The 26,559-nt window shown below is 36.5% G+C and overlaps 1 long non-coding RNA gene across 1 annotated transcript in view; it reads right to left on the reverse strand.

The window, feature by feature from the left end:
- The window catches only part of LOC135412649 (uncharacterized), a 62,455-nt gene extending 41,372 nt beyond the window's left edge, over window positions 1-21,083 (reverse strand). Inside the window, exons 1-2 of the long non-coding RNA XR_010429830.1 lie at window positions 20,041-21,083; window positions 19,593-19,686 (exon numbers count right to left, since the gene is read on the reverse strand). This is a non-coding gene — a long non-coding RNA (uncharacterized LOC135412649). The remainder of the gene's footprint in view (window positions 1-19,592; window positions 19,687-20,040) is intronic.
- Window positions 21,084-26,559: the final 5,476 nt, after the last annotated feature.

Genomic DNA, 26,559 nt, shown 5'->3' on the forward strand with positions numbered 1-26,559 from the left:
TTACTAGGAAAAGGTGCTATAAATATTTTAACTTAACGAATAAACTGAAAAGTATAAACCCCATCTTTTAAAAATACATTAAGACTGGGATATACAGATGTAAGGATATACCTTAGGGGAAAAAATAATTTATTACAATGTTGCTATGTGAGAATTAATTTACAGCTATATACATCCACCCTTTATTAAAGGTTTTTTACCCTATATTAGTCCACAGAGCATTGCTTAATAGCTTGTGGTGCTTTCTGAGGATTGAGGCTATCTGTGAACTGCAGGAAAAGTGTGTGCTCCAGCAAGCCTGCAGTTCTGCCACCTTTATAAATGTGTGCTTTTCATTCTGAATTTAAAAAAAGTTAGAAACACAGCTAACAGGTACTTCTGTGAGAGCAAGACTGAAAAATTCTTCCTGTTCCCCTCACCAAGCAATTCTAATAACAGCTCCATGAAGTAACACAGAAATAAGGACTTCAAGTATCAGGAAAAAAAAAAAAAGAAATCAACCATAATATCAAGTTACTCAATAAGGGAAAAGTTTTTCTAATTATCTATCTTGTACAACTTCTCAAATTCAGGTATCTAATAATTGTCCCCTTCAAAGGAATTTAACAGAACTCTGCATCTGGAAGAAGATGGGATCATTTCAATTTTTTTTTTTCCCCAAAGTACATTACAATGCACTGCTGATCAATATAAATTTCCTCAAAAACCTCAAAATAATTTTGGTTTGGCCACTCTGTTGAAGCCTCATGTAATCACTATGGTCAAACTCAGCTGCATTAGCATAAGTTTGTCAGATCTTAATCTTCTACCTGTGAAAGATCTGCCTTACATTTCTCAATAATCAATTAACCCCATTAAACAAAAGCCATCTGCTTAGATTCTCACAGATTTAGTACAGGGTTGTTGGGGACAATTTATTTTTGCCTCATCTGAAGTTCTGGACATTGGATAAGTTATTCCAGAAGTTCAGAAGAGCCAAAGCTACAAAGCAGCTGAGGTGTTTGGGTCAATCATGAGAACAAAAAGCAAAAAGAAAACAAAATTTTCCAAGATGCAGTATTTTTGTCCTAACACAGCCAAGAAGTTTGACTTCTTGACTTCTAATAAAAATATAGTATACTGATAGTGGGAAGGAATTATTTCGTTTCCTTGAAACAAACATCACCATTTCTATTTTTTTGATCAGTATGTACAATTTTGTTTCCCTGTGAATTTCCAGGGGTTTTTTTCTTGCTATTAAAGATGTCTGACATGGCACTAGTGCCCTTTATTTTTTTAATGTAATTGTTTGGGTTTTTTTTTCCAGTATAAATTATGAAGTTCTCTCCCTGGTGGATCATCTCGAAAAAGGTCAGTGTACAAATAAATTGTATGACATGATAGTTCTCATGTTTATCATAACTAATAGAACTAGATTTAACTTAATTGCCCAGTTACAAAATTGGAGAACATCTACCATTTATTTAAATGTTACCAATTATTTAAATATCTCTTGGCCTTGTATAAAGCAATTGCTTCCCAATCTGCAGTTGTGGCCAAAGCCATAAGTATAGCAAGTTAAATTATGTAGATGAGGGATCTCAACAATAGTCTTTTTAAAACAGTAAAGCTACTCCCTGACTGTTGGGAAACCAGTGATTTTTTTATGTTTCATTTTACCAAAACGGAGTGTAATATATTTTTTGTTATAACACAAAGTCAGACATGCCATTAACACAGACTAAAACTAAGAGAGAAAACCAAGCTCTAAGCCTCCAATACCATCACTTCTTACCATCAGGTGACAGCATTGTGTAACACTTACAATTCCCTGGTTTAGTTGGGATACAGGCACATGTGCAACATGGAACAATTCTGTAAGGAGATGTACTGCAAGCTGTAACTATCAGAAAAATATGGGGACTGTTTAAAATGCACAGCTGGAGTAGCAGTGCACACAGCCAAATGGAGGGAGACAAAGCAAGCATGAATACCTGATTAAACAAACATTCATCTTAATCTGAAAGAATTTATACTGGCCAAACGAGCTAAAGTTGCTCAGTTTCATCGAAATGCTGTTTGCTTTAAAATAATCAGTTTATTGCATCTTAAAATAAGATGTAGGTTACAAGCAAAATCAATCATGTGTCCTTTCATGATTTGGAGTATTTATCTATCCATGTACCTACATGCTATGTACACATCTTCTAATCAGATAGAAGAAGTCATGGCTCAATGCACCAAATTAATTTTTCTGCCTAAGGACTCAGCTGCCTGGGCTACTCGTGCTAAAAGCAGAGGAAAACTAAAGGCAAGTATCACAATACCTGTCATTTTTATGAAAGCACAGAGTCACTCACACACTGTGGGTGTCTCTGCCTGTTGCATCATCCAAATAATACCTGGCACAACCATGCCAGGTATGGCATGCAAGGGTATCCAGGCCACCCAGTTTTCTGGGAGAAGCACCACAACTACACTGGCACAGTATTCAACCTGCTTTCCATGTCCTATTTGGCTCAGGAATAGCTTCGTGGTCGCTGTGGTACCACTTTATGATGCCATTTGTATTCTCTTCATCTCCCTTTCTAGGTTTTCAACCAGCTAATTCATTCCCATGCTCACAAAGACATCCCGTTCACCGGTGACTCACAGACCTACAACCAGCTCTGACACATTTCCTTACATTCAGTTCAGGATATCAACATCTTTTTCTGACATCTCCCTAGGGATATGTCTGTCAGCTGAGATTTCAGAGGGGGCTGGATGCCCACAGAATCACAATGGGAATTCAGGACCTCAGTGCTGAACATTAAAGACAGGTGACTCGAAACAGTCCTGACTCATCTTGTTCCTGACAATTAGCATCCACTACCCCACAAATGGTAAGTGCACAACCAAAGGATGCACTGGACTTGGGAAAACTATCCTTCTATAAATCCTTGTAAGCTCTGAACTATCTCAGAGTTAGCTCTGAAACAGTCCTACTAGAATATGTTTTCCGATATACCCCAAATTAAATACTTTTTCCTGTTGAAGGCAAAGGCTGAATTGCAACTTAAGAGGCAGCAAAATGATAGAAGAAAAATTGATTTTTACTTTCTGATGTTTGTTATCTGGGGGAATATTGTCTTTAAATTTGAAATCTTGTATCTTCACATAGGACTCATAGTCTTCCATTTCATGCCCCAATTTTGGCTCTAAGTCCCACTGATTATTTGCCACCCTCAGGTGCTACTACAATATAATACACTGCACAAAACTGCTGTCTGGCTTACTGAAAAACAGATGAGCTTATAGAGTGAGAATCTTATTTTACAGGAATGTATCAAAGAACTCTTGATAGAACTGCATTTCTTGATAGCTGCATTTCCATATCCACAGTCCATAATCACAGAATGATTTGGGCTGAAAGGGACTTTAAAGACCAGCCCTCCTGCCATAGTCCTAGGTTTTTAATACTAAACATTTTTTCAGCAATAACTTAAGTATTTTGTTAGTATTATTCATGAAAACACCCTACTAAAGTAATTTTTTAAGTGCCCCCATATGTTAAGCTGTAGCACAGTCTTGCACAGGGCCACAGCAGAAATTTTGCTAACAATTTACCTTCAAATACAGGATTTAAAACACCATGTAACAGATATTAATATCTACTGTGGGTGTTCTTCCAACTCAAGTGGTAAAGGGGATATCAGTCAAGATATAACTTTTCATGGGATTAAGCCTTTGCATAAATATTAATCCTTTTACTCCATCTAGAGCTGTGAAGAACTTCACTACATAAGCCCTTTCCTATTTTACATTTTAGGAGTATAAACTGCCTATGGTGCATTTTTATAATGAAATGTGCACTGCTAATATGATTTTTTTATTTTTTTTCCTTTTTTTTTACAGAGCACTTTAAAAATATGAGCTTCAATTTTTGAGCTACTTATTAAAATCTGCTTTCAATGAGATCAAATGCTCAAAAGCAGCGTCTGTTTTCATACAAATAATAGTACATTTTTAGATAGGAACTAGACTTATATGCTTTTGTGGAAAACTGAATGATTGTGCTGCACAATAATTTACATTATATGGTATGTAGAGATTATTTTTTTACCATTATATTAGATCTCTATGTAGTTTTCTGAAGCAAATACCATTCAGAAGCAACCACCACTTACCCTCGTGTTTGAATCAAGTAATTGCTCAGAAAATCTCCAGCATTATTGGGAACTGTACAAAAGGACCCATCTTTTTGACACTGTCATGTCAGCAAAACAGCCAATCACCCATTAATTGCCTCTTTCCATTGTGTTTCACAACTCTGCTCAACGTCTCTAAGCTGAAGAAAGGCATCCTCACAGTACAGGTGCCATCACTGCAAAAAGAACCTCACATCTGCTGTTCAGTTCCTGCGGTTTCCAGTGTCTTATTTCCTGTACGGCTCTCAGCAGACTGGAAGCAATTTGCAAAAGGTGCACTAGTCCAAAAATAAATGCAACTTCAGAATGCAGTTGATTGCTGCTCAGAAAAACAACTGACAATTAGCTGATTACAAAAAACCATTCATCTTAAAAACAATGTTTCTCACTGTGCTGAAATCCTATAAATATCTAAAAATTGCTTTGGTGCCAACGTCCCCATCCGTATCTCTTGTGTTGAATAATAACCGGTTCCTGCTTTAGAGTAATTGAAGAAATGGCAATCACAATTTTAGATAAATATACTGATTGTCATGGGGCTGTAAATCTGTTGGGAGACAAAGTTTCCTTGCTGCAGAGAACAGTAAATACCAGCTGTGTTTCCAATTACATGTGTCTGCTCAGGGAAGGTGGGATTTTTCTCTCCCTTCAAGGCTAGTCCTTTAGGAGAAGCAATAAAAAAGGAAGTTATGACTGTGACACTGAGCCTACTAAGCAGGATTGTATAGAATTTAAGGGCTAATATCTAAAAAAAAAAAATCTTACTCCCTCCTACCCTCAAATAATTCTGGTGGGTTGACCTTGCCCAGCTGCCAGGAGCATCCCACAGCCTGCTCCTCCACTCTCTCTCCACAAAAAAACAGGGGGAGAAAATAAGATGGAAATGCTCATGGGTCAAGATAAAGACAGGGTGAATTATTTGCCTGTTATTATCACAGGAAAAACAGACTGATGGATAAATTAATTTAACGTAGCACCAATTAAAAATAAAGATGGATAATGATTAGAAAGAGATAAAAGCTAAAATACCTTCCCCAGTCACTACCCCTTCTTTCCAGGCCAGACACCCATCCTTCATTCCCTATTCCTTCACATCCTCCTGCCAAGTCCAAGTGGCACAGAAGGGATGAGGAATGAGGGGTTGTGATTAACCTGTAACCTGTCTTCTCTGCTGCTCTCTCCTCCTCACACTTTTCCCTTGCTCCAGCATGGGTCCTTCCCAGCCTGCAGTCCTTCAGGATAAACCAGGGATGGGTCCCTCCCAAGGCTGACAGTTCTCCTGATAAGTTCTCCTATAATTCTCTTGCCTGTCTTTTAATCTTCTTTTATTTTAAAGTTTTGAAATATGTCTTCATTTTTATAGGTGTCTTCTGGAATTTAAGGACAACTATAGGGTATTTATGGGTGAGTCACCATCCACACCTGCTCCAGAGATGTATGCATTAGGAAAATAAAATAGGGGGGAAAACTGGAAGGGGTTTTGCAACACCTTGTGGAGAGAGGAGATAACCTATGCTTCAGCCAGGGAAAGGCAGGACTCCTGTTAGGGTAAAGAAGCTGTCTGTAATTAGGAGGAAACTCTTGTTGGGGGGAGGCCAGACAAGGTGAAAACAAGCAGGGTTTTCACCTTTGTTACAGAGTTATTAGGAAACAAAACTCTCCAGAACTGATCACCTAACTAGGTCCAGCATAACTATTAAATGGATCAAAGGTTTCTGCTGGCCACGGGAGGTATGGAAGAGCCTCGAGTCCTTGTGACCATGTCTGACAGAGGATTTCACACTTGTCTTAAACACCACCTGTTATTTCAACCCATTTCCTTATCCTGGAAAGGGTACGTAACCTTATTAAGTTCAAGTTTAGTTTCTGAAATCTGCAAGACCAAGACAAGGTTGGAATGGCAGCAGAAATGATGCACTAATTATTTTGGCACATACTTCCTAAAAGACACTTCTGTAAAGTAGCTCACCACCTTGAAAACTGTCCAAAAATTCAGTAATCCAAACTACATTAAAATCAAGCTATGAAGCAGCCAATTTCTGGCAATTACTTCAAGTGCTCTATGTCAAGACAAGGCTTGTGATAAAAACTCCAGATGAATTAGGGAGAGGAAAAATGTGATGTGACAAAAATCTCATTGCTCCGTTCCTGTCTATCTTAATATTTCTCCAAACAAGCTCTTACCTCTCTGTGTAATTAAATTACTGGTGATGTTACAAGCTCAGGACCCAACGACTCACTTTGCAGGTGTCAATCACTTCCAAAGAGCCCCATTCATGGCTGAAAAAGCCACAAATTGATCAATGCCATGCCCTTGACAGTGCTGGCAATGACAGCAGCTCTTTTAGTCTTTCTGAGAACAACAAAAAGAGGTTTTTCCACTTAAAAATGAACAAGCAGCAGCAATCTGAGTCTGGGTTGAGCTTATCTCAGTAGGTCACTGATGCAATTATATGAGTCTTGCCAAGGGGAGCCACAATTTGCTGCCAACACACTGCACATCACAGTTAAAATGCAGGCTGTATAAATATAATTTATCTTTTTCAATACAAAGCCATCAGGACACTACTTCTAGAACCATCTGAACCATTGCCACACGGCATTCTGCATTTCTTACACTTCAGCGATAACTAAGATTAAACTAAGATTCCCCCACGATGCAAATCCTGAATAATGAAGTAAAATGAAGATATAAAGTACACTTTAACACAAATTAGCATTTTCTTAAACACATGGACAACATGTTCTATCACCTGAAGCATTTCCTTCTGAAAATGAAACACAAAAATTTCATGTCCATTTTTTCACAAAACAATAAAAATTTAGCTAAAATTTCAGAATCAGTGTGTCCACAATATAAAAATGGTGGGAGGAAACCACTGAGAAGACTCAGTTCTCTCTTCTATAGAAGAGGTGGGAATTTATCTTCAAATCTTTTAGCTTATCAGAAGGTGCACAAGGCTTGCTACACTGGCAGACCACAGTTCAAAAGTCATCTCTGCTATATTATTTACCCCTTTTTTTTTTTGCACTTAAAAGTCCTTATTAAAGAGCAAGACCTCATAAATTCAGCTGCAGGAAAATATAATTCCTTGTGTGGAGGTGAAAGGGCACTACATTTTTAGCTTTTAATCTCCAAAGAAACTTAGCTCTCTGCACGTAATTCTTTCAGAGTCTCTGAAAAACACAAAAATCTACAGTTGTGGGGATTTCAAGGCTCAGAAGGCCCAGCATGTAAGAAAATTTAACTCCCTGAATAGCTGGACAACAAAAATTAACTTCTGCTCTTCCCACCTTCAGGGTTTTATAAGCAATTGTCTTTCACAATGGATTTTTTTTGTGTTCTAAGAAAATGTGGATTAGATTCCAGAAGAACTCTTTTAGTGCAGATCAACTGACAGGCTGAGAGGCAACACTAAGAAATGGCAAAAAAAATTTTCCCTCAATTTTTACCCTGTCAGGAGAGACATCTCTTACAGCTACAAAGGTAGATATTAAAAACACACTGTTAATTAGGTAAAAAAAATTATCCATGTAAGTCAATTTATGATTAATTATGGTGCCTGAAATATTCAAACATGTAATACATGTTACTGCCTTTTAAAAAACAAAAAACCTGTAAAAATATTTTAAATGATAGTCCAGGATATTCCATGTTCAGCAATTAAATGAAAAAGCAATAAAATTATCCTCATATTTTTTCCTTAGGTGACAAAACCAACTCATTAGATGACAAATCAAAATAAACCTTTGGTTTCTACCAGAAACTTTGTTACTCAAACATTGCAGCATTTTTCATATATGCAGTTTTCATGCAGCTAGGCTTCCTCTTTCATTTAAAAAAGAAATAAAAGCATGAAATAAAAATTAGTAAATTTTAATTAAAATAAACCCCAAGCAAACAAAACCAACTTAAAGTGGGAGAAGTTAGAGAACACAGAGCAAACTAATTTTGGAGGAAAACAATAGAATCATCAACTTAAGTCCAAAATTGTAAACTACAAAGAAAAAAGTACAGAGTGTCTTCGTATGACAACAGTGTAAAGTTACAGTTAGTACAGTAAACACTTAATAAGTGTATCAGTGTGACTTCAGTTGTACACATGTGTATCACTCCCTAAAATATAAAACTATACAGCAGCCCTGTAATTAAAGTTACATGAATAACCAAACCCACACTGACTGTAGTCGTGAAGATCAAAATTGTACCTATAATTTAAACTGGGATTAGCAAACCACGGGACTCACCCACCTCCACACAACACCAACCCAGAGACCATCAGTCCAAACAGGATTTCAGTTTCAAAAACGTTGGAATCTGTCTGGAATTCTTACACAGGCTTTGCAAACTTCTTTCCACCAGTCCCTGACCAATAGTGTTGTTTAAACCCAGGCTTTTCCACTCCAGACTGGCTTCAAGAACTTATCACTTCTTCCAGATAGTGTGGAACAATTCCATGTTGAGAGGAAATCCATTTTAAGGGTTATAATTTGGCTCAGCATAAAATTAACTGGTTTCAACACAATTCAGTAACAATAGAAGCAACTAAGAATATTTATAAAATCTTATTTTGAGTATGACAATGAATGGTCCACAAAGTAACAAATATAAGAAGCTGTTTTGAAACTCTGACTAGAAGAGTGATTAGGAGTTCCATGAATAGATGCTAATAAATCTGGACCTTTACACGAGTGGTACAGTGCTGATTTTTGGCTTTGTCAGTGAAAAATAAAAGTGTCTCAATGTTTTTTTCCCCAAGCAGAAGATTCTATTTACTGATATTAGGCATCAGCATAATATCAGCACAGGGAGAACTCGAAGTTCTCTGGTCAAATTGCTGCAGAGGAGTCAACAAATCACTGGACATTTGTCCAGGATGAGCAGGGATTTATGCTCTCATTCTGTTGCATCACTGACAGACTTGAAGTACCTTCAAATTAGTGCTATTTACTCTTTTTTGTATTTTTTCCCAGTCCCCTCAAGCATTGCACTATATTCATTGTAGTCGTAAGCTTCCACGCAGTACAAAGAACAAGCATGTGAATGAAAGTACTAAGCAAAAATGCTTGAATTTTTCTACAAATGCAAATGGATACATGCAGGAAACAAATTCTAGAGATAATTATTTGTCACTGAATAGAAATATTTTAAAATTGCACACACAGTGGAAAACCCAGAAGTCTATAGTCTGAAAAAAAGTGTTTGTGTCTTTGCTTGCAGAAACTAAACAAAAACACGTTCCATTTACCCAAACATTTCCTACTCTGCAATTTTAGAGTCAAGTGAAACAATATGAAACATGAGCAGTTGTTGCATTCAACTCCTTCAGCTACTGAAAATCTTCTGGATTCAAGAAGGCAAATATTATCAAAAAAGACAACAGTTCATATTGTTAACTTAAGATTCTAGAGAGCCAACAGCTGCAGTTTCAGTGCCATGACAGCTAAATGACACACTTTATATTAGTGAACTGAAATTATATCTAACAAAGTTTTCCAAGTCTTTTTTTCCTATTTTTTTAGATGATTATGATCCAAACCGTGGTTTTATATTGAGTACAGCTGTGTTCTGCCATTCTTCTTTTCCCATGAACAAGCTCCTAGTACTGAAGGCAACACCCAAGTGGATTTTTTATAAAGTGAATATACTTTTCATGACAGGCAAGGTGTCTGGTCACAAAGAGCTCATTGCAGGATCATCATCTAATATGGTAGATTATTGATTCATTTGCTTGATACTTTACTTCTAGAAAACCTTTTAGCACTTTGTGCATTGGTGAAAGATTCCTGGCTGACAGACCTGAAGAACAAAACTGAGGAGTGTAAATGTATGGATGTGGTTTTATCACATCGGTGGACACCACTAAAAAAAATAGAAAATTCTACACCTTTGCTTCTTAACAATGCTGTCAACAGAGAGGCTAAAAAAGTGTCATAAAGACACTGTTCTGACCTTGCTGGTATTTATCAGCATTGTCCATGTGACAGCAACTAAATGCTACTAACAAGATCTCAGCTTTTCTATGTTATATGGACACAGCAAAAAGAGACCTTTTCCCCAGAGTTAATCCTGTATATATATAGAGAGAGACTGGACATAAGTTGCAAAACCATGTTTGAGGAAGACTGAAGAAATGAAAAATACAAGTGGACAGAGCCAACGAATTTGATCAAAGGATAATTTCCTGTATTAAGAACCAAAGTTTTCTGTTTATGACTATTAAAGCAGGAAATGCTGAAGCCTCTCTTGCCTATCATTTTTCCAAGCATCACTGTTAAATCTGTTTACTTTTCTAATGAAGAAGTAAACCTTGACTTCACTCTGTTGCTCACTCTCTGCTGATGCAAGACTTTTGAAGCTGCAAAGCAGTAAAGTATTTTTATTGACATGATGTAAACTACTCATGACTGACCAGAGATACACACCTAAGCCTCATAAGGAGTGTGATCCCAGCTTTGTCTGATATGACATCCCAAAGAACTGAGAAGCTGATGGAGTTCATTAGGACAGTGGGATACCTGGCAGCTGGCTAACACTGGGGAAATATTTCCAGAGGATCCAGTACCTGCACTGCACTTTGTCACTGAAACAGCCCGCAAACACAACTGATTTTGTTTCTTCCCCTTCCTTCACCATTCTCCCCAAAGCTTGGCCACCTGTGACTGCACAGCAGCTTCCAAAGAGGTCATGAGAAATTATACCCTTGGAGAGGAAACAGGTTTCTGTACAACAGAAGAGAGTAATGCTAAGTGAATGATTCCCAAAATGGGATTAGAGGATGGCATTTGGTGATCTGCAAAGAGATGATTTGTTGCACGCTACTGAGTCTCATTCCAAAGCAGCTCTTGTCATTTTACTAATGTTCCTGCTCATGCAAGCACTCGGATTTTGGCATATTATGACTTGATGCTCAGCTGAAGCAGCTTAGTTCATGGCATTGTCAGCATACAAATCCCTCCTCTCCCAGACACTGAAAATGAGGCACCAAAGAAAGGGATTTGTGACATGCACTCGAAGATGACAGGCCTCAGTCCTGCAACAGGAAAAACTGAAGAGCCAGAAATAACTGAATTCCTGTACCTCTTGGTAATTTAGGCATCCTAGTGATGCAGAATGTGACTCTGTTTTACATCTATTCTGTGACCATTAGTGATTGATGGCTCACAGCTACTGTAGGCAAGAAAATAGAGTCTAAAAATGAAGAGAAGTAAGCAAAGCATTAAGCAACTATGTGCACTAAAAAAAAGCTATCAGAAGCACAAAGAAGGGAAACTAACTGCTTGATTTTTTTTTTTCTTTTTTTTTAATCGAGTATCTGAAAGAAAGGTGACTGTGCTCTCTGCTGAGGGAAAAGAAAGGCAAGAAGGTCATACTTTTCAAATGGACAACACATAAATTTAGTGCCTGCTAAAGGGCTGTAAACCTCAAATGTTCCCATTTCATTTTTGAACCTGATGTCATGTACTACTTTGCAGTTCACATATGTGCAAATTCCAAGGAGCTTTATGGCTCCTCACTGCAACACGTACATGTTAACACTAACCTCAGAGAAAAGTCTCTAATCTGCTTAATTCCACTGATAACTGATCTATGGCATTATCAGCAAGTGACATATACTCATTTGGTTATACTATTCACTTGACTTGCAAGGCTTGCATTAGATTTTTTTTTTAAATCAAGGAGGTAAGAGCAACCACTGATGAGGTAAGTGCTGTCAGACTTGCCAGACAGCTCCTCTGACTAGTATTTAACAGTTTGACACTAATGTGCTTCAGTTTGAATGGTACTTCGTGGAGTTAACATCTGAATACCAATAATTCCAAAACTACATGTGGTAATCAAACCTGCAACAGAGGGTAACAAAACAAATTGCAAGGAGGAGAGGTCCATAGATCTATTACCAAAGCAACATGTGCTGCTTTTATCTTTCAAACATGTCTCTCAATAATAAATTTATCAGAGGAAAGCACAAATGTTAGTATTAGGAACCAGAACACTGGCTTTTTTCCCCCTGCCATTTTTAAAGTAAGCTTATTTCCAAGCCAAGAGCAGACATCTGGTAACATGTTCATCTTTTCATTCTCTGTGACCCCAGTAGCAAAGCAGAGTCCTCAATAAGAACCTGCAGTCTCTTCTGATTTGACTCTAGCAAAAACTTCATTATCCCAAAATTATTCCTATCACAATCTTGGCATCACTCAAGTAATATACCAAAGAATTAATGAAACAGCTCCTGAGAATTTACTGTGAATCCCTAAGTGTTTTGATGCATGTTCAGCCTTTAGATTAAATAATTGATCATCATTAAATTAGATTATCAGACTGAGGAACACAAAACATACCAAAAACCTACTCTTCTTTCCTACTTCCAAATAGATTCAAATCCCAAATTAATACATTTGTTGATCTATGCTAGGAAAACAACATGCCAATACTGCCCCTAACAAAAATATTTGCTTAAGTAACAGATATAGACTTATCACCCTGTTTAATAGTTCAGATAATTTCTTGTGCAATATTTTAATGTCTTAAGTCCTAAGGACAGTTTTCATTTCTTAATGACTCATGGAAGTAGAACTGTCAATGCAAAAATGAACAAAGCTCAATCCACTAGATAAAAGCATCAAGATATACCCATCCTATTCATTTATTAGATTTGTCTCAAGTTTTAAAGTTCCAGGCAACTGTCATTTAAAATAATGAGATACCATCATTTATTCCCCTACAATTAACTTAAACTGAGTCTGTTCAGATCAGTAATACTTCCCCTAACTCTGGAACATATTAAGAAGTTGCCTTCCTTTCCTCCCAGGCAATCATCTACTGAACTCAGCATTCATAACCAATCCCTTTTGCTTTCATCTAAATGCCACCACTGAAAATACCAATTTCTTCTTTCAGAGAAAGCAGACAGTGCTTACTAGTTTGTGTAAATGAAAAGATGGAAGTTTATCTGTAAGGGAAAAGAGGGAACATTTGCCCAAACACATACTCCATTTTTATGGGCAATATTCAAACATTCATAATGGTATTGAATGCTGGTTCATTTTCATAGACTTGTCTTGTAACATTCTTTGGACTTGACATCCCAAAGATGAAGAGTTCACAGTAAACCCATTCAAGGAAGTACAATCAGGATGTGGTTGCATAATCCATGTAGTGTTGGATCACACAGCAGTATAAACACAATCAAAATCAAATGTGAAAAGAGGATTAAATTTCCCTGAAAACTGCCAGAACAGATGACATGGAGTTTATGCCAACTTTATGGCACTTCTATGACAGCTGTGGGAGGACAAATGATTCATGGTCCAGAATAAAATAGGGAAGGGTTGGACAGATGCTACCCTGATGCAAGCACAGGGTAGCATGCACAAAATTAGTGCATCAAAAACATTGCAACATTTTGGATCCCACTCCAGTGGGAGTTTATATTGAAACAACATACTTCATGTGTGTTTGTTATCTGATTCTGAGCCCTGATGCCAGGTGCACTGTAGGATTTGCTCAAAGGCCATATGCAGAGATATCTTACCAGAGTGAATGCAGAAATATCCAAGCCTATTTCCTTTCATTCAGCACCAGCGACTTCCCTGTCAATAGGCAGGAGAAATTCAACATGCAGGTTTATTCATCGCAGCCTCACATGATAAATCAGCTGTGAAGGGACCTCTGAAAGGCATTTAGTCTGATCCCAACCCTAAGTAATTCCACCTAGATGAGAATGCTCAGGGTATGTACAGTCTGGCTCTGTTTTCCTAGGATCAAGGTTCTCTGAGTATCCTACCACTGTGTGCCTTCCCTCAGATGAGAGGAGTTCTGCCTTAGCCTCTCTCATGTTACAACTTGCAGAATTTTCTGTTTCAAATTAGGTTTCAATTAGCCAGTAATTTTAACTCAATTCAGGCACATAAAGTGACAGAAACTGACTGCTGGTGTGATCTCAATTCAAATTTCTACAGGAAACCAAGCAAAAAAAGTGGGTTATGAATAAAAGCAAGCAATCTCTTTCTTCTCCCTGAGAAAAACCCAAACATTCAATATTATTAGAACTAGTGGTATGGAAACATATCAAAGAAACTGCAAAAGTATTTCCACAAGGAGTCAATTTTCTGTCTACTACAGATGCAAGATGCACAACCATCTGGCTCTGAAAAATATTATGCCTCTATAGGCAGCTATGAACAAAACAAGGCATTAAGCAGCGAATATCACTCATTATCAGCTTAAAACTAAACAGGAAAAACATCAGGAGAAGCAAAATAACTCTTCCAACCAAGAGGTATCATTAAAAAAAAAATAATTCAGATTACCTAGTAAAATCAGAGGCAATTTTAAATCACAGGAACACAACATTGAGAAAAGGTTTGTACTTTTTGATTAGTACTGTGCTTTTTCATTATCTGATTAATAACTGCATAGTTAATGCTTGGAAAAAATATAGAATTAGCTCTTCAATTTATGTAAGTGATCCTAAATTCATGAGTGTGTAACACAGTTTTGAACTATGCCTTAGGAGAAACATAAGAGGTTAAAGGTATGTCTGAGGGGCTCAACATGACAACTTGAATCAAATTCATTGCCGTCATTAACTTAATTATTTCCAGAAGAATGAGATGTTTATGATTATCCATTTGGACTGAGACCCCAAGATGAGAGTTAGCTCTACAATACAAACTTTGTGATCTAGGCAACTACTGCCAGCATTTTCTGTTCTTTAAAGAAAAGTATCCCTTGGACACTTTTCCACAAAGCTAGGATGGTCAACATCTCCAGGATTCATTGGTAAGCCTGACTTACCAGTCTCCATGAAAACTGAGAATTTTTTGAAAGACCTAACACATCCTTCCCCTTCCCCCCCAAAAAACCAACAAAACAAAATTTGTTGCATCTGCTTCTACAATTCTTGTGACAAACTGGCAGGATTTCAGGCTACTAGCAAAGTGAAAATTGTCCAGTTGGATCTTGTTCAGGTGACTGTAGTCAGCTGACTGACCGAGTTCCTCTCAGGATACTGGGAGCTTCTAATTTTGCACACTAGATGGCTTTAAAGTCTGAAGATTCAGTCACTGCACTTGTTTTAATATTAACTTTTTTTTTATGTAGCCATACTGCAATTAGTCTTCTTTTAATTTCTGTTAATCACCTGAAAAATTATTATAGCACTTAGTGAAACAGATTTTGATGTAAGCAGTACAAAGGCAAAAATTAATTTGGACAGAACTCTGTGCAAACATAGGGAAGATCTGTAAAACTGAGTCCATCTGATAGCATAATACATTAATATAATGTTTCTGACTATTTAGATTTGCTTCTTGGGCTGCAGGTGAGGGCGGATACGCATTTTTCAAACAGCTACAATTCCTCTCCAGCAGCTTTTTAATGGTAAAAAGAAGTGAGGTGCAGAATGTTACTTCATATGACAGTTCTGTAGCTGAAGCAACCCAGTTTAGCTTGAAAAAACTGAGTAAAAGGTTTAAGCTAATCTGGTCATCCAAACCAGAAAAAGGGCAGGATAACACAAGCCATTTCAGTGACAGCTACATCAGAAGTCACCCCGGCACAGCTGCAGCAACTAAAGACAGTGGCAGCAGGGAAACAGCAGCAGCTTTGCTCACATTCACAGTGGCATTTACACAAAAATAGCACTCATACTACCTAGAAAATTATAGATCGAGCAGTATGCTTGGGAAATATTATGAATTACATTCAAAAAACAAACAGTAGCAGTTATTGCTGCTAAAGACTCAGCAAATCTTGGGCTGTGTATTTAAGTTACTCAAAAGGTGATATACCCGAGTATGAACAGCAGCAGGTGACTGTAAATCAGGAGGATTTAAAAAAATAAATCAAAAAAGTCAGAAGCATCTTCCTTACCTTACCATATTTTATCAAGAGCTGGATGTTGGGGCCTCCACAAACAAATTATTCATCTCCTCCCACCTCTGTTGGCCTGAGTTCCTGGCACACAACAATGATGCATACAAACCAGCACCCAAGTTGATAGACACGTGTCTTTTTATCATCTATATCGGAGTTCATCTATTCAATTTTCATACTTTTTCCTGTCTTGTTCTTAGCAAATAATCTGTACAGGCTCTGTGAACTGAAAGCCACAATATTGCATTTTTTACAAAGATTTGGTATAGATACAGTGAGGGGAAAAAAAAAAAAAAACAGAAAAAAATGAACAACTTAATTATGTTGTTCTGAATGTTCCATAAGAGCAAGTTTTAACCATTAAGACATCCTGCTAAAGTTCAAAGGTGTAGTTACTTAGGAATTACGTGCCTTCATATAATATTCCAATATTTTTATGGAGGAGGGGAATTCTCCTACGGTGCTATGGAAATTAAAATATAACAGGATGTGGTTTTGATTGATCTTCCATCAATTTTCTGTGCTTGTCTAAGTCTGCTTTGAAAGAGTCACTGGCACTACCTCAAAAAGCACCAGATGTACCATTTGCATAAGTAGGGGTTTATATGTGAGCTTCTTCCTTTTCTTTGTCTGTGACTACAGATTTATGGTAGTAAAGGGGTTTGTTCACAGATGGACAAAAAAACTGCTGAAAATCTTCTCGATGTCAGAGAGGAGCTCAGCAAGTGTCACGGACCATACCCAGCTCTGCTGGACATGGCACTGAAAGGCTGAGGTTGGAAGGCACTTCCAGGGGTCAGATGGTCTGTCATGCACCTCTGGTGTCAGTACCACAGGTAACATGGTCTGCCAGCAGAAACTCTCCTACAGCTGTCCCAGGCACACTTCTTGACACCTCTGGTTTAACACACAGAGAAAACCAACTGCTGATTATCTAAGAAAAAGAAAAAATGAGTAAAAAAACCCCTGCATGTCTCCCAGAAAATTTCCCTGCCAAAGCTTTAGTGAAGATGCTGTAATTATCTTAACCCTAGTCTATCCCACAGGAGTGGATACAGGTGTTCACACTGCAGAGATGAACAAAATGCATCTTGGAAACGCAAACACCAGAACCAACCTCTTCACACAGTGGATAACAACCCGTGGCTTTCATCCACACACAAGAGAAGTCACAAGTTGCAAGTGCAATCAGCATAGAATATTCTCCCCAGCAACCATTTAAAAAAGTAATTAGAGAATTACTGTCAAAATGCAACATATTTCAAGCACTAAGTTACAATTTGATTCTTTTGGTTCAGTAATCTTAATTGTAGTAGACTACGCTCAAGAACATCTCACTCAGTTAAATTTTCAACATTTCCTTCAATCCCCAAAAGTGTAAAACATCTAAAGATAGCTTCCCAAAGAGAAACAGATTTTCCTTTTCAATTTAATCTCACTAAGATGCCCAACTTTGGAATCCCCTTAACACACAAAAAATATTTTTACAGTTTCAAAACAAGTTCAGGAATAAAAACATAAAACGGTCATTAATGCGGTAATAGAGGACTCCACAAAAAGGTAACCAGGACTAGATGAATCCAAACTAATATTTCAATAGTGTATCTCAGAAAACTAATCAGCAATTATTAATAAAACCAAGAAGTATCCTGTAGGGAGTTAATTTACTTATAAAATTGAGTCTCTAAAAAAAGAAACAAATTCTGTACCCTGAATGCTTTATTTTTTCCCAAGGAATTCATAGTGATGGAAAGCCCAACCCATAACTTTATGGTGAATAGCTGAGAAACACTGCAATTACAGGAGAATTTGCTTTGTATCAGGCTCATTAAAAACATAAGGATGAAAATTACTTTTCAGTTGGTAGTAATTGCATTTTGTTGACATCTGATTAGTCATGCTGGTCCTAAATACTGGCAAGGCCATTAATAAGGTGGGAATTAATGAATTAGGTAATTTAGAATATTTTTGAGTAAATAAATCTTTAGAGTAATTACCCTCTGCAATGCCATTTAAAGACAATGAACACGGCATATTTGTACTAAAAAAGCCTTTTTAGTAATGTAAATATATTAATATTTTTAAATAAAGGAAACACAAATAAATCATAAAAAGGTCAACTAGATCATACTGTTTAAGGAAAAAACCCGACATATAATTACTATATTAGCTAAATCCTATACTTCCAAGAATAGCTCTACACTGTCACAAAATAATCATCGAATGTTACTTATTTCTACAGTGTCAGCTTAAAAATTATAAAAGGAGATAATAGAGGATTCTGTTGAGAGTTAATAACTATATGTTGTAGTTACCACTGCAGTGAGAAGGTATTCTTGTTTCAATGGGTACACAGAACAATAGGATTTTTATCTTTCAAAGAAATATTCTTTTTTATGGGTACAGTAGAATTCCATAAACAACGCCTTATCATTTTTCCAGTTGAATAGCAATGAAATCATAAGTTCATTAAAATGACAATAAGTAAGTAATTCCTTTATTGGTGATCAGAATAAGTAATTATAGAGCTAATGCTACTTCAAAGTCATCTAAATCGATGCAAAATTCAGAGCGAGAAATGAAACCCTTTAAATACCTGTGAGGACTAAATTAATCACACAAAATTATCAGACAATTTCTGCCACTAACTCATACCTAGTGACTTCAAACAAGCTTTCTGTCTGCTTGTAAGGAAAGTTTTTTGGGAGCTCAGTTTCTGCAGTTCCACAAAGACTCTGGTTTCTGATGGAGCCCTTCATAGGCAGGTTCCTGCTTACGTACATCCAGCAGCAGAGCACACAAATATTTTTGCCTTACCTCAACTCTGAAATGCAAGAAAAAAAAAAATCCTCCCCTCCCCTTTGATTTTGATTTGACAGATTATAATTGCCTTTACTGTGTCAGATCGTAACAATCACTGTGAGTCATCACCAAAGTCCATGTGACAACTCTTGATAAAGTTAAAATGTGAACATTTTCTTTCTCTGCGTGGCCTCCAGGTAGCAAAAAGGACTCCAATGATTAGCTGTTAGAAAATAGTTATGTGGAAGGAGCTTTTGTGTTCTGATCTCATTCACTTCCTTGGCATTTGTCAAAGCTTTGCTTATTAATAGGGTCAGAATTTCATTCCAAAAATAACCAGGGAACTTGTGCCTCGGGCTTTGGCAGGGCAAGATTTCACACATTGAATTTTAAAGGAAAAGGCTCATATAATGTTAATCAGAAAAAATGTGAATGAGAAAGACGCTTGAAAATAAGCTTTGCAAAATGTGCAACTTCCCATGAGAGTTTCCTGAGAAAATGATTAATATTTCTCTACTCATATGGAAAAACAGTGTTCAAAATCACTTTTCCCTTGCTCAAGCCAAAAAATGTGAACCGAAATCAAAGCATATTAGCAACAATAAAATATTAATGCTCTGGATTTCTTATGCAAACTTTTTCAACACTGCATTATTAATGATATCTAATTGTAGTGGAGATTGCTGCAGGACACGCTACTTTTACTACAGACTTTATATTTTTACCTATAAAATACTTACTTGGAAAACCCATCAAGATCCTGATTGGATTTCATCATGTCTTCTAAGATTCAGATGTTCATCTTGACTGAAAATTCATCATCAGAAGCAGTAACTTATGAAAATACCAGCAAGCATTAAAATGTTTGTACAAATTTATTTTGTGATATAAAGAATAGTTTATTTTTAATTATTCTAGCCCAGATTGCACTCAAAGGGTACTACACCCAGTCCCAGTATTTTACAGTATCAAGAACTATCTCATCATTACTGCTGCCAATATTTAGGCACACATCTTTGATTTAGGCTCAGGTCTAGGTGGGCAGCATTAAACTACTTCAAGTTGCTGAAGTAGATCCTGAAAGCCAAAGACCACCAGAATGCAGCAGTATTGTTTAAACATGTCACCTTCTTCCTACAAGAGCTCTGTATCAAAAGGGACTGGAAGATCACACAGGAGCTCATTTACCTGATCTGTGACATCTGGGAACTGTCAGCTTCTTTCAGAGACACAGCAACATGAAGAACACCTAAAAAGCAATATGATATTTATATTGGGAAAAGGCTGTTTTGTTCAGGAATGGGATCAGCTAGCTACAATTGAGACAGTTTGCAAATCAGAAAAAAATTTACTCTCAGATATGATTTTCATGAGAGCCTCAGAACATGCAGCCTCCATCTTCAGCCTAATTGTACTCACATGTGTTCCTTTTTCTGAAGGTCTGCACGCTTGGAAACAATAACAGACTGTAACAGTTGCTGTAACAGAAGTTGTGGTCACCATCTTTCTCATCACCAGAATAATCGTTCACTAGGATTATTTTTACTCATATGTTGATTACAAGGTCTCTTAATTTGCATTTAAATTTTTGCTTTAAATGGTGCCAAACCTCGGATCTCTCAAGCATTTCCCATCCAAGCTATGGCATTGCACACTATTCTCTGGTTTTACCAAACTTGGCATTTTACAAATCATTTTGTCTTTGCACCCCTGTAGTTTTAGTATGTGCTATAATCCTAAATCAAACGAGACAGTGATCACTGCTGCCTATTTCCCTCCCTTATCTTTCCAACTTAAATTATGTTGCTTGCATTACTCTGTTTACTGAAACTCTGAAATGACTCTTCCCAGTCTACTCTTTGGTAGTGGATAATACCAGACTGCAGTTCAATTTGATGTGTTTACATCCCTAAACATACCCTACTTTCTAATTTTACAAAGTGCTTCGATGCCTTGCCTATCTTTGCAGCCCATTTTAATTGCATTTTTGATAGCCTCCTTTGAATGCATTTGGTTATATGATAGCATGTGCCATGGTCCCCTCTTTACTTATAGGTCTGGTTTTCTCTTATGATTAATGTTATAAATGCATGTATTGACAGTGGACATTGAGCTAGGTAGATTGCAAACTAGGAAATCCAAAATAAACTAAGAACTTAAGAATTCTGTGTCATTATGACTGACAAGAAATTGTTTCCATCACATAAATACACAGAAAAAAAGCTCAGAACTTCCACCTTATTAGTGGTTTTAGACACATACATAAGTATAGCATATCCTCTCTTACCTGGTTTGAAAAAAAATCAAGAGAAAAGGATGAGCTTGGAAAAAGTCACATCTATATGTAAGCACTGATGTTGTATTAAGGCCCATTGTTTCCTACAACAGACAGTTATCACCTCTAGTTCATAATATACAACTGAAATGTGTATTGCATTTGATTGTATGTGCACAAGCCACAAGACAAACTAAGTAACATCAGACATGCATATAAAAAATAGACAAGGTGCCCATTTCCCTCCTTTTTTCTTTTATCACATTCAATTTATGGTTCCACCAGCTGCAGTTCTAACAATTGTTCCAGAAGAACATTAAGGAAAATCATATTTCTATTGCTCTTAATTAAAAGAGTGTGAAGTCATTTCTGAACAGACAAAACAAAACAGGAGTTTGTTTTCAAACATACTGCGAGATTCAAGGGACAAACATAACAAACATGACAAACACGGCACTGAGTTAATTTCTGACATTGACATTTTAGAATGTACACAGAAATGGATAACCTGATCCAAAACACTATAAAGTCAAAAGAAAGGTGCTTGTTCATTTTAACAATTTCCAGTATTTTGGAAGTATTGGAATTGGAAATATTAGAATACTCCAATATTGGATATTTTAACAATATCCAATAATTTTAACAATATCCAGTGCTTCCAATTCAAAGCTTTTTCACCATGACTGGGCCTAAATCTATTGTTAATCAAACTACATGTTTTGAAAGTGAAGCTGTCATGGGACAAAAATTGGTCTTGCACATTACTTAAGCTCACTTAAATCCTCAATCCTACATTAAATGAAAGGAGAGATGTGGCAAAGAGTTAATTTTATGTTTAGTTAGAAGTGATGTTCTTCAGATCAGACAGTAAATAGAAATACATCCATTTATTGGGTAAAAATTAAGTCTTCTGTGGTACTTCAACAAAGTCACAGAGCCCTCAGTAAATGTATCTCGTGTTACAGTCCTCATTGCAGTGCACTTAGTTACCAAACAGAAGACTTACTTCTCCTTAATTCAAAATCTGAGTCACTTTAACAAAATTACATTCTTTGGCTGCTGTAAATGGGAAGAACCATATAATCTGTTGTTACATCAACCACTGTTTTCCTTATTCCTACAGTAGATTTGCTGTCCCCTATGGCAAATATGCAATAAAAAAACCTACTTCTAAGTCAACTACTAAATTATATATTATAGCTCTTGTCATTCAAAGCATATAATACACTGAGCACTATAATAACTGTCTCTACTAAATAACATGGAACTACAGCAGGCAAACAGAAGTGAAGCAAAAATTACTAGGTCCAAGCTAGAACTGTTTGTTGTACCTCCATTATTCAATGTATTATTCATTCTTAATGGGAAATTCCAAAAGAAAAAAAACCTTCTACAAATCACACTTATAATTAGTTCCTAAATATTCCCATTAAAAATAACAGCCAAATTAATTAGAAGAGAAATCATACATATTTGTCCCATTAAACTCTAGCACATCTGAGCCCAATGTACAGATATATTCTAGGTTTAATAATGAGTGGCCATATTAAAAAAGGACAAAGAGTACAAAACTGAAAACAAAAAAAGTGTCATTTTTAAAGGGAAAACTAGTGCCAGTCAGATTGAAACAAAGAATTTATGAGCAATACAGTCCTTGAAGTATATTCCTAATTTGCCTATTATTCCTAAAAGAAACTATACATTTTAGACCCTGAGTTCAAAATAGGACTAGGACCATGCCAAGTTTTATCCCAACCTTCTTTTAAACCACAAAAAAAAGCTTTATTATTTAGGCATTCTAAAATTATTAGCTTTGTGGAAGAAAAATACCCAACAGCAGTAAGCAATTATGCAGATGCAATTGTACTGTGGAAGTTAAAGGTTTATTATGCTTTCAGATTAATAAAAGAATGCCCCTGTATAGAGCCAGCCAATTCCTTTAAAAGTTTGCATTTCACATTTAATCTAGTCCTATAATTTAATCGTGATAGTCTTATGCATTATACTAGGGTTGAAAAACTGTGTAATTATCTGAAAGCAAGATTTTTATGCATGAGATAATTACAGTGTGACTGACTAGCCTAGCCCCACAGTATAGACAAGAAGAGATGAACCAATTAATATTTTTTTATTGTTTTTATTTTATGCGACTCTTTCATATTCCTGGGTAAATATAAAAGATGATACAGACTATCACATTTATATGAATTTAGACCTTGAATACTTGCCATCTGTGAGGAGAGCACACTTTGAATCTGAGAAAAGTCTGTGAACATTTTTTTCATTCTTCAACAGGAAATGAAGTATAAGTCTCTTAAGGAACAAAGGTTTGAGTCATAAAATTTTTGAGAAATGAAAACTCAGCATAGTTAAGTTTACAGATCCCAAGATTGTATGCATGCTATTGGTGAACCATGAATGCGATTTTTCTATCATTTGACCTTAAAAACCTTTCTCCCTGTGTTCTTCCACTCATGAAACACTAGAACAGAAACGTGTACTAAGAGGAAAGGCAGGACATAACTTCTGTGTGGAGGAGTGGAAGCAGCCTCAAGGCAAGGACACCACTCAGTATTACTGCTGCTTAGTCCCTGTAGGTAGGGTTACTGGAAAAAATAAGTAATAAAAAAGGGAATTTCCATTAATCAAAGCCAGTGTTTTTAATACCTAGTGGAAACAAACACAGAGGCATTGTACCTTTACATTCTCAAGAGGAAGAAAATTGAAGTGATGTATATTCAGAAGAAAGCACGTCAGGAAATTAAATCTAGCTTTTATCTCACGGTTCCTTTCTTTCTTCTCTCGTTTTTCCCCAGACATGGTCTCTGTTCACACAACTTTACCCATCTCTGGCATCTACACAGCCCAGCTTTTACTTTGAATTTGTGGGGGTAAGAGTTACTCAGGCATGAACACTTCTGTGTGCACACAGCTACAGGATCTGTGCCCATTTTCTCTGTCCAACACAGTGACCTAAGTTGGACAGCAAAGACATTCCCCACTGGAGTTGCATGAGGGAAGTATTAAGAGTCCCTGCTTCCTTTTCCTCCCTGCCTCGCTCAGCCAAAGCAGCTAAGCTGGACTGCAGAAAGATGGCTGCAGTAGGGAAAAGGTAATAAAAACAGCACAGCTCAGATAAGGTAATAAAATAACAAGAATAATCTTAATAAATATTTGCTGTGAAAGAAAAGAAATTGTATTTTTTTCTTTTTTCTTTTTTTTTGCTTTTCAGCAGGAGAGAATATAGGTCCTGTCAGGCATCCATCAGCTAGGAGAAGAAAATTACAATGAGCTGATTCAGTTTCTGTCATGTAATTTATTTTCTTGGCAAAGAGATTATTTTCTTTTGTATTTGCTCAATATAGATCATATCCACCAAAGCAAGTTTCTTTCAAATATCAATGTGAAAAAGCTTATCTACTGGTTGAAAAGTATGAAATCAACACTACCTTAATGTTCAACTTCTTCTGTCTTCTCTTCTGTCTGAAAAACTGCTAAACAGACAAAATCTGCATTCTTTTCAATTTGGAGCTTTAATGAATATTTAGCTTCAAAGAATATCAATACAGAACAGAATTGTAAGCATGAAAGATTATATCCTCTTCCTGGTCTACTTCAGACTTAAAACCCAGTCATCACAAATCAGGATGATGTAATGTAGTTCTGCTGAAAAATATTAAACTTAGAAAATGACTTAATTTCCATTACTGACTTATTGGTCTCCATTTCTCTACTAGATCAACTAGAGAGGTCTGGATTTGCTTAAATGCACCTGAACAGTTTTTAAATGATTTAGGGAGAGACATAAATGGGTAAATAAAATATCCACTATTCATTAATAAGATTAGGATTTAGAAAGACTTACAAGTCTTACAAAGGCATATTTTCTTTCTGAGATGCACACTCATGACACGAATCTTACCAAGCACAATGTGTTGGCTGCATTCAATCACACAACCAGTACAGGGAAATCTACCATTCCCCATAAAGTTTCATACCCATACCCTGTAGTTAAATGCCCAGTTTGGGCACCCAAATCTGGCACATTTATGCAGAAAATAAACAATCAAGTAACTGCTGAATGAGCTGCATTTAATATGCCTTTAACATGGTGGCCTTGCTGTGATTCCTGCCCTTACCCATGCTTATACTCTGCCATTTCCAGCAAGTTCCAAGTAGCTCATAGGCAAGTAAAAACATGGTTATAGGAACTATTTAAGTGTTTACAAACTGTAAGCACATAAAATTTAGAGTATCTTGATTGTCTACCCATATCTCTAGATTTACACCTATATACAAGTTACATTTACCTGTTGGTCATAGAAACACCCCTTGACAAATCAGTAACATTGTAACAGTAATGGCAGTAACAGTATCCAACAACAGCAAGTTTTTTTATTACCTTTTATTTCCTATAGAACCGAGCAATCAAAAAAAAAAAACCCACAACAATTCTCTCTGTCCGAGAATTGACCTGAAAATGGTGAAGTTGGTATCCACTGGAGAAGTTTTACAGTAGCACTGTGAATTTATTGCTGTCATACACACAAAATCACAGCACGAATGAAGCAAGGAAGCAAACACAGGACGCACTCTTACCAAAGCACAGGGGTCAAGCCTCAGCTGTTCTGAATTTTGTGAGACAAACTTGCTGTTTCGGGTGCTTTTCTGAAAACTGCAGGCCAGCAAAGGTTGGAAAAGGTGGCTTGAATATGCACAGAGCAGCATTCTCCTCAAAAGCCAACTGAGCTGTTTGACAACGCTCTGAAATGAAAAGGTATGTGTGACTGCTTTTCACACAAATTCATACTTCCACTTAAACAAAATGAATATTTCTAGCAAATAACTGAGCATTCTAATTTGCCTCACTTTTATTATCACTAATTAAACCCATTTGTTAAAAAAGCTGCAACAGACAAAGGCATATGGAAAAGCTGAACGATACTAGTCTATCATACGAGCCAAATATCTTGGCAACATTTACTGAGTTTTGTGCTAAAACCTTGATCTAATCATAACAAAACATAAATATTGTCAAATATTGGCAGCTTCCCTATGTTCATAAGGAAACATAATCCTATAAAACCAATGTAATGTGAGTATTAACGTTGAGGTTTTTCTAGTTGGTGTCATAAGAACCATTCACAGATGCACATATGGTGTTAGAAGTCATTAATACTATTAATACTATTTTATTAATTATTAGTTGTGTGAATGAGCATCAATTCACACTTCTGGGCCCACTTCAAAACAAACAGGCAAAAACCCCAAACACAACAAGCACACCATGCTTTCCTCTGCCTAATTCTAATCATCAGAAGGAACAGTGCTGTCCAAAAAAATTCAATTTTATCATATTCTTACAGAAATTTCAAAGAGCTTTCATTTTGTAGCACTTCAGGAGGACAGTCTTGCATACTTGACTGAAACTG

The sequence above is a fragment of the Pseudopipra pipra genome, chromosome 4, assembly GCF_036250125.1.
Source record: "Pseudopipra pipra isolate bDixPip1 chromosome 4, bDixPip1.hap1, whole genome shotgun sequence".
NCBI classification, from domain to species: domain Eukaryota; kingdom Metazoa; phylum Chordata; class Aves; order Passeriformes; family Pipridae; genus Pseudopipra; species Pseudopipra pipra.